This window comes from Rutidosis leptorrhynchoides, chromosome 2, assembly GCF_046630445.1.
Source record: "Rutidosis leptorrhynchoides isolate AG116_Rl617_1_P2 chromosome 2, CSIRO_AGI_Rlap_v1, whole genome shotgun sequence".
NCBI classification, from domain to species: Eukaryota; Viridiplantae; Streptophyta; class Magnoliopsida; order Asterales; family Asteraceae; genus Rutidosis; species Rutidosis leptorrhynchoides.
In genome coordinates this window covers 313,106,544-313,118,045 of record NC_092334.1, presented here as the reverse complement: position 1 = coordinate 313,118,045, position 11,502 = coordinate 313,106,544, and positions in this window count along the sequence as shown.

Here is an 11,502-nt window from a genome sequence, read left to right as displayed (position 1 = left end):
AAATGTAAGTTACAAGTCGTTTTTGTAAGAGGTAGTCATCTCAGTCGAAAGAATGACGTCTTGATGACAATTTTGAAAAACATATTTCCAATTTGAGTTTAACCATGATTTTTGGATATAGTTTCATGTTCATAAGAAAAATCATTTTCCCAGAATAACAACTTTTAAATCAAATTTTATCATAGTTTTTAATTATCAAACCCAAAACAGCCCGCGGTGTTACTACGACGGCGTATGTCCGGTTTTACGGTGTTTTTCGTGTTTCCAGGTTTTAAATCATTAAGTTAGCATATAATATAGATATATAACATGTCTTTAGTTGATTTTAAAAGTCAAGTTAGAAGGATTAACTTTTGTTTGCGAACAAATTTAGAATTAACTAAACTATGTTCTAGTTTCAAGTTTAAACCTTCGAATAAGGTAGTTTTATATATATGAATATAATGATGTTATGAATATCATTACTACCTCAGGTTTTGTGGATAAACCTACTGGAAATGAAAAAAATAGATCTAGTTTCAAAGGATCCTTGGATGGTTTAAAAGTTCTTGAAGCAGAATCATGACACGAAAACAAGTTTAAGTAAGATTTCCACTCGAAATAAGATTGTTATAGTTATAGAAATTGAATCAAAGTTTGAATATGAGTATTACCTTGTATTAGAAAGATATCTTACTATAAATAAGAAAGATTTCTTGAGGTTGGATGATCACTTTACAAGATTGGAAGTAAGCTAGCAAACTTGGAAGTATTCTTTATTTTATGAAACTAGAACTTATAGAATTTATGAAGAACACTTAGAACTTGAAGATAGAACTTGAGAGAGATCAATTAGATGAAGAAAATTGAAGAATGAAAGTGTTTGTAGGTGTTTTTGGTCGTTGGTATATGGATTAGATATAAAGGATGTGTAATTTTGTTTACATGTAAATAAGTCATGAATGATTACTAATATTTTTGTAATTTTATGAGATATTTCATGCTAGTTGCCAAATGATGGTTCCCACATGTGTTAGGTGACTCATATGAGCTTCTAAGAGCTGATCATTGTTGTGACGCCCCGTACTAAATCATCATGTACGGACCATCAACAACAGGATCATTACAAGGTTAAGTACTATATGCGTTTTCAAAACAGAGTTTACATTTATAAATAAAAGTGACGTCATAACATACGTCAATTGTTTTACAAATCAAAAGTATGCTTCGCTAAGTAGAAGCATTAAATAAGTGTACGTGACCATAATGGTCGTTACATAACATAAGTTCATAAGTAAAAAGTTTGAATGCAACATAAGTAGTCATGCGATAACAACTCTAGGCAGCGGGTTCTACAGCACGACTAGTAAGATAGCGGAAGCGACTTCAAGCACCTGAGAAAATACATGCTTAAAAAGGTCAACACAAAGGTTGGTGAGCTATAGTTTAAGTATAACAGTAATGTAAGTAGGCCACGAGATTTCAGTGCTACAACGAGCGTTTCAAAAGTATGTAAAAGTATATGCTTAACCGTGGGCACCCGGTAACTAACTTAACGTTTAATGTACCCCCTTAAAGTGCACTTGGCAAGTGCGTATAACCTCGAAGTATTAAACACTCGTTAAATGCTAGCGCTACTAGTCCGAGTGGGGATGTCAAACCCTATGGATCCATATCTAAGATTCGCGTTCACCGGTTCATAAACCAATGATTAAACGTTACCGAGCTAAAGGGAATGTTTCTGCCGTTATATAACCCACACATATATAAAGTTTAAGTACTCGTGCCTAGTATGTAAAACATAAAATCCGCATGTATTCTCAATTCCCAAAATAAGTTAAAGTAAAAAGGGAATGCTATAACTCACAATGATTAGTAGTAATGGTAAGGTAGTAGTCGGAAAGTGGTGTGCAAGTAACGGTCCAAACATCCTCAACCTAAGTCAAATAGCACTAAGTCAATAAGTCGTCTCAAAAGGTTTACAAGTACGTAATTAAGGTCATAAGGGTCATCATCAATCATCATTAAACAAAAGGTAACAAGTAAGACTCGTTTATGAAAGTCGTTTAAAACAAAGGCTGACTTCGGTCAGTCACCACGGCCTCTACCCTTACTGAATTAAGGTGAGACCAGTGGTCATGGCTCCGTCTATGAGTCCCTTAAGTGTGGTAAAATTTACAGAAGCAAACTCGTCTTGGTTTGACCGTGGCGACGGTCTAAGTGCGAGTAGGTCAGAAATTTCTGCACAACGTTAAAGGACATGGTAACGATCGGAGGGCCATAAATCCTAAACCGTAACTCGGATTAAGACGAGTCCTATATGAAAAGTTATCTACTCGAAAAGTTCTATCTAAAAATCAAGGTTAGAACAGCCCAGGTCTACTGGTATGTTCCAGAAGCATCAGGTCAGTAGGTTTTGGACAGAACAGTGGGTTTTGGAGAGTTCCGGTTGTCTCGGTGCTTGATGTTCATCACGGTTCTCATCCTTGATGCGTATAGCTTCAAGTGTACAACTCGTGGATGTGTATACATCATCTTAACCAAGATTTGTCCATCATAACCTTAGTGCAAGTCTAAGACATGAATTTGATGAACCAAAGTTACATCAAGTCCTAGATCTACACACACATGAACTTTTAAAACAATAATAAGTTACAAACTTGAATTGAACTTAAGTAAGCAAGATCTTAGCTTTTAGAACATAGTTCTTAGTTAGGTCTTGAAGATTCAAGACTCAAAGTCTAGATCTATAGTTCTTAAGTCAAATCAACACAAGTTAGAGAGTTTAAAGTGTTGTTCTTGAACTAACAAGTTAGATCCAAGAAATATAAGATCAAGATTAACTAGTAATCATGACCAAGGTTACATGTAAGTTTAGGAACAAGTTCATGAACACTAAGAAAGATCACAACCGAGTGTTGGATCCATGATACTTGCACCAAAGTGTAAGCTCTTGTTGGTTTCATGTCCTTGTTCAAATGTGTAGTAAGCAACTAACAATAAGAAATAAAGAAAATGAATGATAAGCCTAAACCAACCATGAAGGTGGTATTCTAGTAACATACAACAAACAAGAACACAAGTAACAATTATAAAGATTATAAACTTTAAATCTTTTGAAACAAAATATGTAGAACATAACTAGATAGATTATGTTCTTGGATGTTCTTGATAAATACAAGATATAAGATGAAGAATTCAAACTAAAGAGTTGATTCTTGAAACATGTAAAGAAAGACAAGTAAGTAAGTAAGTAAACAACTTAGTAATCTACAAGTAATTAAACTACAACAAGATTAAGTAACAAACAACAAAAGATGATGATGATTATGATGATGAAGGCCACGGTTTTCACAAGGAAAAATAAGAAGAAAAACTTCAAGTTAACTTACAAGAACAAGAGAGAATTTGAGAGAGAAAGAAGCAAGTTTGTGTGTGTGTATTTGAGAGGGAAATGCAAGTAAGTTGTGAATGAAAAATGGAAACCAAAACACCACTAAATGTGGCCAAGGGATTCGGCATTCTGCAGCAAAAACAAGGGGAAGAGGTTTGCTTGTTGGTCACTTGAATGAAAAGCTTGAAAAAGTTGGATAAAAGGGTGGTGTTCATGGGGATAATGAGCCAACTATATTCCAATTCTATGTAACCAACTAGTTTAAGTTCAAGTATCATACTTACATGTAAAAATGGGCTAGTTTAATCCATAATATAAGTAGGGTGGGCTTACACTAGTCCATTAACACTTAAAAGGCCCAAGTTGCAAGTAGTTAGCAAGTAATCCAATAAAAGTCCATCTTAAGCCCAAGTAACTAACTAAAAGCCTTAGTTAATTAAAATGATTAATAAAATTAATCATGAATGTAAATAATATCTTAAAATATTATTCGTGCAAGTTCCGGGTGTCACAAAGACGTTTCGGGCATTTAAAGTTCAAGTACGGGCAATTAAAGCAACATGTAAATGTAATAACATACATTCGTTTAATCAAGCGTATTAATAATAATAATTATTAATAAATAACGTTGGAAAAACCAGGGTCGTTACATTACCCACCTGTTAAAGAAAATTTCGTCCCGAAATTTAAGCTGAAGTAGATGGAGTAGTCGGGAAAAGATGAGGATATTTCCGCATCATTTGATCCTCTCGTTCCCAAGTAAACTCAGGTCCTCGTTTGGCATTCCATCGTACTCGTACAATCGGAATCTTGTTGCGTTTCAAAGTTTTGATCTCACGATCCATAATCTCAACAGGTTCCTCCACAAAGTGGAGTTTGTCATCAATAGTAAGTTCTTCCAATGGTATGATGAGTTCGGGTGCAGCAAGACACTTCTTCAAGTTTGACACATGGAAGGTAGGATGAACTGAGCTCAATTGTGCTGGTAGATCCAAACGGTATGCAACTGGTCCAACACGTTCCAAGATCTCGAAAGGACCAATGTATCGTGGGTTCAACTTTCCACGTTTTCCAAAACGGATCACACCTTTCCAAGGTGCAACCTTCAACATTACACGATCACCAACATTAAATTCAAAGTCTTTCCGTTTAAGATCGGCATAGCTCTTTTGGCGATCACGGGCAGTCTTAAGTCTAGCTTGGATCTGAGCGATCTTCTCCGTGGTTTCGTGAACTACCTCGGGTCCGGTGATTTGCTTTTCGCCTACTTCGGCCCAACAAATAGGAGATCGGCACTTACGACCATACAATGCTTCAAAAGGTGCAGCATTAATGCTTGAGTGATAACTGTTATTGTACGAGAATTCGGCGAGTGGCAAATGCCTTTCCCAGGCCTTTCCAAAATCAATGACACATGCACGCAGCATGTCCTCCAAGGTCTGAATCGTTCGTTCACTTTGCCCGTCAGTCTGAGGATGATAAGCAGTACTCATGTCAAGACGAGTTCCCATGGCTTCTTGCAAAGAACGCCAAAATCTGGAAGCAAAACGGGGATCGCGATCGGAGATGATTGATAAAGGTACACCATGACGAGATACAACCTCTTTGATGTACAGCTGAGCAAGTCTTTCCATTGTATCAGTTTCCTTCATCGCTAGGAAGTGTGCAGATTTGGTGAGGCGGTCAACAATAACCCAAATAGTATCGCATCCGCCCACCGTCTTCGGCAGCTTAGTAATGAAATCCATTGTGATCCTTTCCCACTTCCATTGTGGGATTTCCGGCTGTTGAAGTAACCCAGAGGGTCTCTGATGTTCGGCTTTAACCTTCGAGCAAGTCAAACACTTACCAACATAAGTCGCAACGTCCTTCTTAAGATTCGGCCACCAATACTGTTCTTTAAGGTCGTGGTACATCTTACCTGCACCGGGGTGAATCGAATATCTCGATTTGTGTGCTTCATCAAGTATCAGGCTTCGTAGATCTCCATAGTAAGGTACCCAAATTCTTCCGGCATAACATCGGAGTCCAGACTCTCTAACCTCGAATCGAGAGACAAGTATGTTCAAATGCTCGTGAGATATGTTCTCCTCCTTGAGAGCCTCAACTTGGGCTACTCTGATCTGGTTGTTGAGGTTCGAATGGATGGTGATGTTCAGAGCCCTAACACGGAGAGGTGCCGTCCTCTCCTTTCGGCTTAAAGCGTCAGCTACAACATTGGCCTTGCCGGGGTGATAACGGAGTTCACAATCGTAGTCGTTGAGCGTCTCGATCCATCGACGCTGTCTCATATTCAATTGCTTCTGATCGAAGATGTGCTGGAGACTCTTGTGATCGGTGAAGATAGTGCTCTTAGTTCCATACAAATAATGTCTCCACAATTTGAGTGCAAAGACAACGGCTCCAAGTTCAAGATCATGTGTAGTGTAGTTCCGCTCGTGAATCTTCAATTGGCGGGAGGCATAGGCAATAACCTTTGATCGTTGCATCAGTACACAACCAAAACCACTCTTCGATGCATCGCAATAAACAACAAAGTCGTCACTGCCTTCAGGAAGTGATAGGATAGGTGCGGAGGTTAACTTCTTCTTCAAAGTTTGGAATGCTGATTCGTGTGTGGGTTCCCAAATGAACTTCTTACCCTTGTGAGTCAGTGCGGTCAAAGGACGCGCAATCAGAGAAAATCCTTCGATAAACCTTCGATAATAACCGGCGAGACCTAGAAATTGGCGAATATGCGTTGGAGTAGTGGGGGTTTCCCACTTGCTGATGGCTTCAATCTTGGCGGGATCAACTTTGATACCCTGGTCGCTCACAACATGACCCAAAAACTGTACTTCCTTCAACCAAAATTCGCACTTGGAGAATTTGGCGTAAAGTTGCTCTTGTCTTAAGAGTTCAAGCACTAGCCGAAGGTGTTGCTCATGTTCTTCTTCGCTCTTAGAGTAGATGAGGATATCATCTATGAAGACGATAACAAACTTATCCAAGTAAGGCTTGCAGACACGATTCATGAGATCCATGAACACGGCAGGTGCATTTGTCAAACCGAATGGCATCACGAGGAACTCATAATGACCATAACGGGTCCTGAATGCAGTTTTCATCACGTCACTTTCCTTCACCCTCAGCTGGTGATATCCGGATCGCAAATCGATCTTTGAATAAACGCTCGATCCTTGTAGTTGATCAAAAAGATCATCAATTCGTGGAAGAGGATATCGATTCTTGATAGTCAATTTGTTGAGTTCACGGTAGTCGATACACATACGGAAGGATCCATCCTTCTTCTTTACAAACAACACAGGTGCGCCCCAAGGCGAGAAGCTTGGTTGGATAAACCCTCGATCTAATAGCTCTTGTAGTTGACTCTGTAATTCTTGCATCTCGGAAGGTGCGAGTCTATAAGGTGCGCGAGCTACAGGTGCAGCTCCTGGCACTAAGTCAATCTGAAACTCTACTGCTCTCTGCGGCGGTAATCCAGGCAATTCCTCTGGGAAGACATCAGAAAATTCGTTCACAATTCGTACGTCGTTCACGTTCTTCACCTCAGTTTCTACCGCTTTCACATGTGCTAGGACAGCAAAGCGTCCCTTCTTCATAATCTTTTGCGCTTTCACGCAACTAATGAGGTTCAACTTCGAGGTACATCTCTCTCCATAGATAACCAGTGGTTCGCCATCTCCTTGTGGTATGCGAAGTGCTTTATCTCCACAGATAACATCGGCCTTTATCTTGCTCAACCAATCCATTCCGACGATCGCGTCAAAACTTCCCAGTTTGATAGGTATCAAATCAATTTCGAAATCTGCACCAGCTATGTTGATAATAGCTCCACGACTAATATGGTCAACCTTTTCAAGTTTTCCATTGGCGACCTCGACAAGCATACTTTCCTTCAAAGGAACTAACGACCAATCTAACTTATCACAAAAATGTCTACACACATAGCTCCTATCGGCACCAGTATCAAATAGGACAGAAGCTAAAAGATTGTTGATCTTGAATATACCTGTCACCAAGTCGGGGTTGTCGCGAGCGTCCCTTGCATTAACATTGAAGTCTCTAGCACGTGGTGGTCCGCCATCCTTACGCTTGTTAGGACACTCGTTTCTGAAATGGCCCGTCTTTCCACATTCATAACACTTCTTAGGCCCATTGTTGTTGTGGTTTGGCTTCACATTCAAAGTGGTAACCTTGCAATCCTTGCCAACATGTCCAGATCGTTGGCACTTCTCACAGATAACATTGCAATACCCAGTGTGGTGCTTGTAGCACCTATTGCATTGTGGTAAGGTTCCTTTGTAGTTCGGATTGGTGCGGTTGTTGTTGTTGGGGTTGGTGTTGTTGTTGTGTATGTTGTTGTTTTGCCTGAACCCTTCATGTCGTTTTGCCGGGTTTTGATCATAGTTCCTACCCCCGTTGTTGTTGTGGTTGTTGTCCCATTTCCTCTTTTCACCACTAACAGTTTCGAACTTAGCCTTCTCCGGCTCGTCAAGGATGATTTGATTCAAGAGAGTATGCGCCATGCGCATTGCTTCGGGAACACTTGGTGGCTTGGATGAGGTAACATTACCCTTGATGGACTTAGGAAGTCCCGAGAAGTATTTCTCCAAATGCTTAAATTCGGGGGTGACCATGGTTGGACACATAAGAGCCAATTCCAAAAACCTACGGTTGTAGCTGTTAAGGTCGTTCCCTACGGTTTTCAATTGCATAAATTCGATTTCCATCTTTTGAATTTCGGTTCTCGGACAGTATTCCTCGATCATAGCACATTTAAATTCTTCCCAAGGCGTAGCATACGCCTCATCAATTCCTTTCGCTTGGGCCATGGTATTCCACCATGTGAGCGCGCCATCAGACAGCGTGCAAGATGCAAATTTCGTTTTGTTAGCCTCAGAACAATTGCTAACCCTGAATACCGATTCCAACTTTTCGAACCATCTGGTGAGACCGACGGGTCCCTCAGTGCCACTGAAGTAGTGTGGCTTGCAGTTTTGGAATTCCTTGTAAGTACACCCATCTCGGACGACAGGTGGATTGACAGGCGGTGGTGGTGGAACTTGGGGTTGTCTTTCAGCTAGTGCAGCAGCGACTCGCTCGTTAATCATTTCCTCAATTTGTGCCGCGGTGGGGATAGATCTCCCGTTGGCCATGATGTTCTATACAAACATTTTGACTCAAGTCAAAATCCATTATGCAAATAATAATAATATAGTATATAACAACCAACATGAAAACAGCACAACACATGTTGATTAAGTAATGCAAGCATATATAAGTACCACAAAACCATGATATGATAACGTAAATAGAACACTTGCGCACAAAGTAACAACACAAATTCCATTCATTAATGATAATAAGTTCATACATTACAATAAGTTCGTACATTACATAAGTGAAATATGAAATTACAAAAAGAGATTACAATACAGAATCTAGTACAAAGTCCTACGGCGATGGTGGGTACAAGATGTCCAAAACATGAGTCATCTGCTCCTCGAGCTCAGTAACTCGAGTCTGGAGAATCTCAATCTCCCGCCTCATTTCCTCATTAGAGGAAGATGGTGGGGCAGGTGGTGCTGGCGGTGCAGGTGGAGCCGGTGGTGCTGAAGTGGATGGTCCGGCTCTGGGTGGAGACGGTAATATCTGTGGGTCGGCGGGGTACGGCACCAGCTGTTTACGAGCAGTGATCCTACGACGCCGACCATAAGCGTCAGTGACAGTTCGACCAGGAATTATGCCAGCAAAGCGATACCGCTTCTTCGGCGGGGTAGAAGGTGCCTGAATCGGTCGGTCAGCGGGATCCTCCTCATCACTGGAGTCGTCAGATGAGGTGTCGTCTGAAGAAGCATCGGTGGAAGAACCGTCGTCTGAATCATGCGGTGGTGGCGCGGGTGGCTCAACATATCCGAAAGCGGCCAACATCTGTCGGTGTCGGCCTGGCGTAATCACGGCTAAGCGGCCGTCGGCAGTGCGTCGGCAAGGTGTGCGCCAGTGATTACGGAAGGGACCTTCCCCGAACTCCGCGGGGATCTCCATGCCACCAATGCGAGCCAGTTGCCTCAGGGGTCTGGAAGAAGACGCCGGGATAGGCACACTAGAGCTAGCTCCAGAACTAGAGGCGCCGGGGTCGCCAGTGGGTGTCGGGGCCGGAATGTCGGCAGCAGCAGCAGCAGCAACAGGTGCGGCAGTGGGTGGAACAACGGGGCCTGAGCCGCTCGGGATGTCAGTAGGTGGAACGTCCGACATCTGAACAAGGAAAAATAAATTTTCCATGTCAGTATGTCATAAAGCAAGCAAATAATAGGCCAACAGTTTAAATCATGTATAACAATAAGTAGCATGGCAATATCAGTAATCGTACGAAACTAGCATGCAATCGAAAGCAAGTAATAGCATGCAGTAGTGAAATCACGTAGTAGCATACGGCATATAGCAGTAACAGTAAGCAGCAGCATGCAGTAAGTTCAGCGGAAACAAGTAAACTAACAAGTTGTAGATTAGCCCTATTAGTGAATCCTACTCGGGTCGGTCTTAGACTCACTAATGCATCCTAATTCCCTACAACCAATGCTCTGATACCAAATGTGACGCCCCGTACTAAATCATCATGTACGGACCATCAACAACAGGATCATTACAAGGTTAAGTACTATATGCGTTTTCAAAACAGAGTTTACATTTATAAATAAAAGTGACGTCATAACATACGTCAATTGTTTTACAAATCAAAAGTATGCTTCGCTAAGTAGAAGCATTAAATAAGTGTACGTGACCATAATGGTCGTTACATAACATAAGTTCATAAGTAAAAAGTTTGAATGCAACATAAGTAGTCATGCGATAACAACTCTAGGCAGCGGGTTCTACAGCACGACTAGTAAGATAGCGGAAGCGACTTCAAGCACCTGAGAAAATACATGCTTAAAAAGGTCAACACAAAGGTTGGTGAGCTATAGTTTAAGTATAACAGTAATGTAAGTAGGCCACGAGATTTCAGTGCTACAACGAGCGTTTCAAAAGTATGTAAAAGCATATGCTTAACCGTGGGCACCCGGTAACTAACTTAACGTTTAATGTACCCCCTTAAAGTGCACTTGGCAAGTGCGTATAACCTCGAAGTATTAAACACTCGTTAAATGCTAGCGCTACTAGCCCGAGTGGGGATGTCAAACCCTATGGATCCATATCTAAGATTCGCGTTCACCGGTTCATAAACCAATGATTAAACGTTACCGAGCTAAAGGGAATGTTTCTGCCGTTATATAACCCACACATATATAAAGTTTAAGTACTCGTGCCTAGTATGTAAAACATAAAATCCGCATGTATTCTCAGTTCCCAAAATAAGTTAAAGTAAAAAGGGAATGCTATAACTCACAATGATTAGTAGTAATGGTAAGGTAGTAGTCGGAAAGTGGTGTGCAAGTAACGGTCCAAACGTCCTCAACCTAAGTCAAATAGCACTAAGTCAATAAGTCGTCTCAAAAGGTTTACAAGTACGTAATTAAGGTCATAAGGGTCATCATCAATCATCATTAAACAAAAGGTAACAAGTAAGACTCGTTTATGAAAGTCGTTTAAAACAAAGGCTGACTTCGGTCAGTCACCACGGCCTCTACCCTTACTGAATTAAGGTGAGACCAGTGGTCATGGCTCCGTATACGAGTCCCTTAAGTGTGGTAAAATTTACAGAAGCAAACTCGTCTTGGTTTGACCGTGGCGACGGTCTAAGTGCGAGTAGGTCAGAAATTTCTGCACAACGTTAAAGGACATGGTAACGATCGGAGGGCCATAAATCCTAAACCGTAACTCGGATTAAGACGAGTCCTATATGAAAAGTTATCTACTCGAAAATTTCTATCTAAAAATCAAGGTTATAACAGCCCAGGTCTACTGGTCTGTTCCAGAAGCATCAGGTCAGTAGGTTTTGGACAGAACAGTGGGTTTTGGAGAGTTCCGGTTGTCTCGGTGCTTGATGTTCATCACGGTTCTCATCCTTGATGCGTATAGCTTCAAGTGTACAACTCGTGGATGTGTATACATCATCTTAACCAAGATTTGTCCATCATAACCTTAGTGCAAGTCTAAGACATGAATTTGATGAACCAAAGTTACAT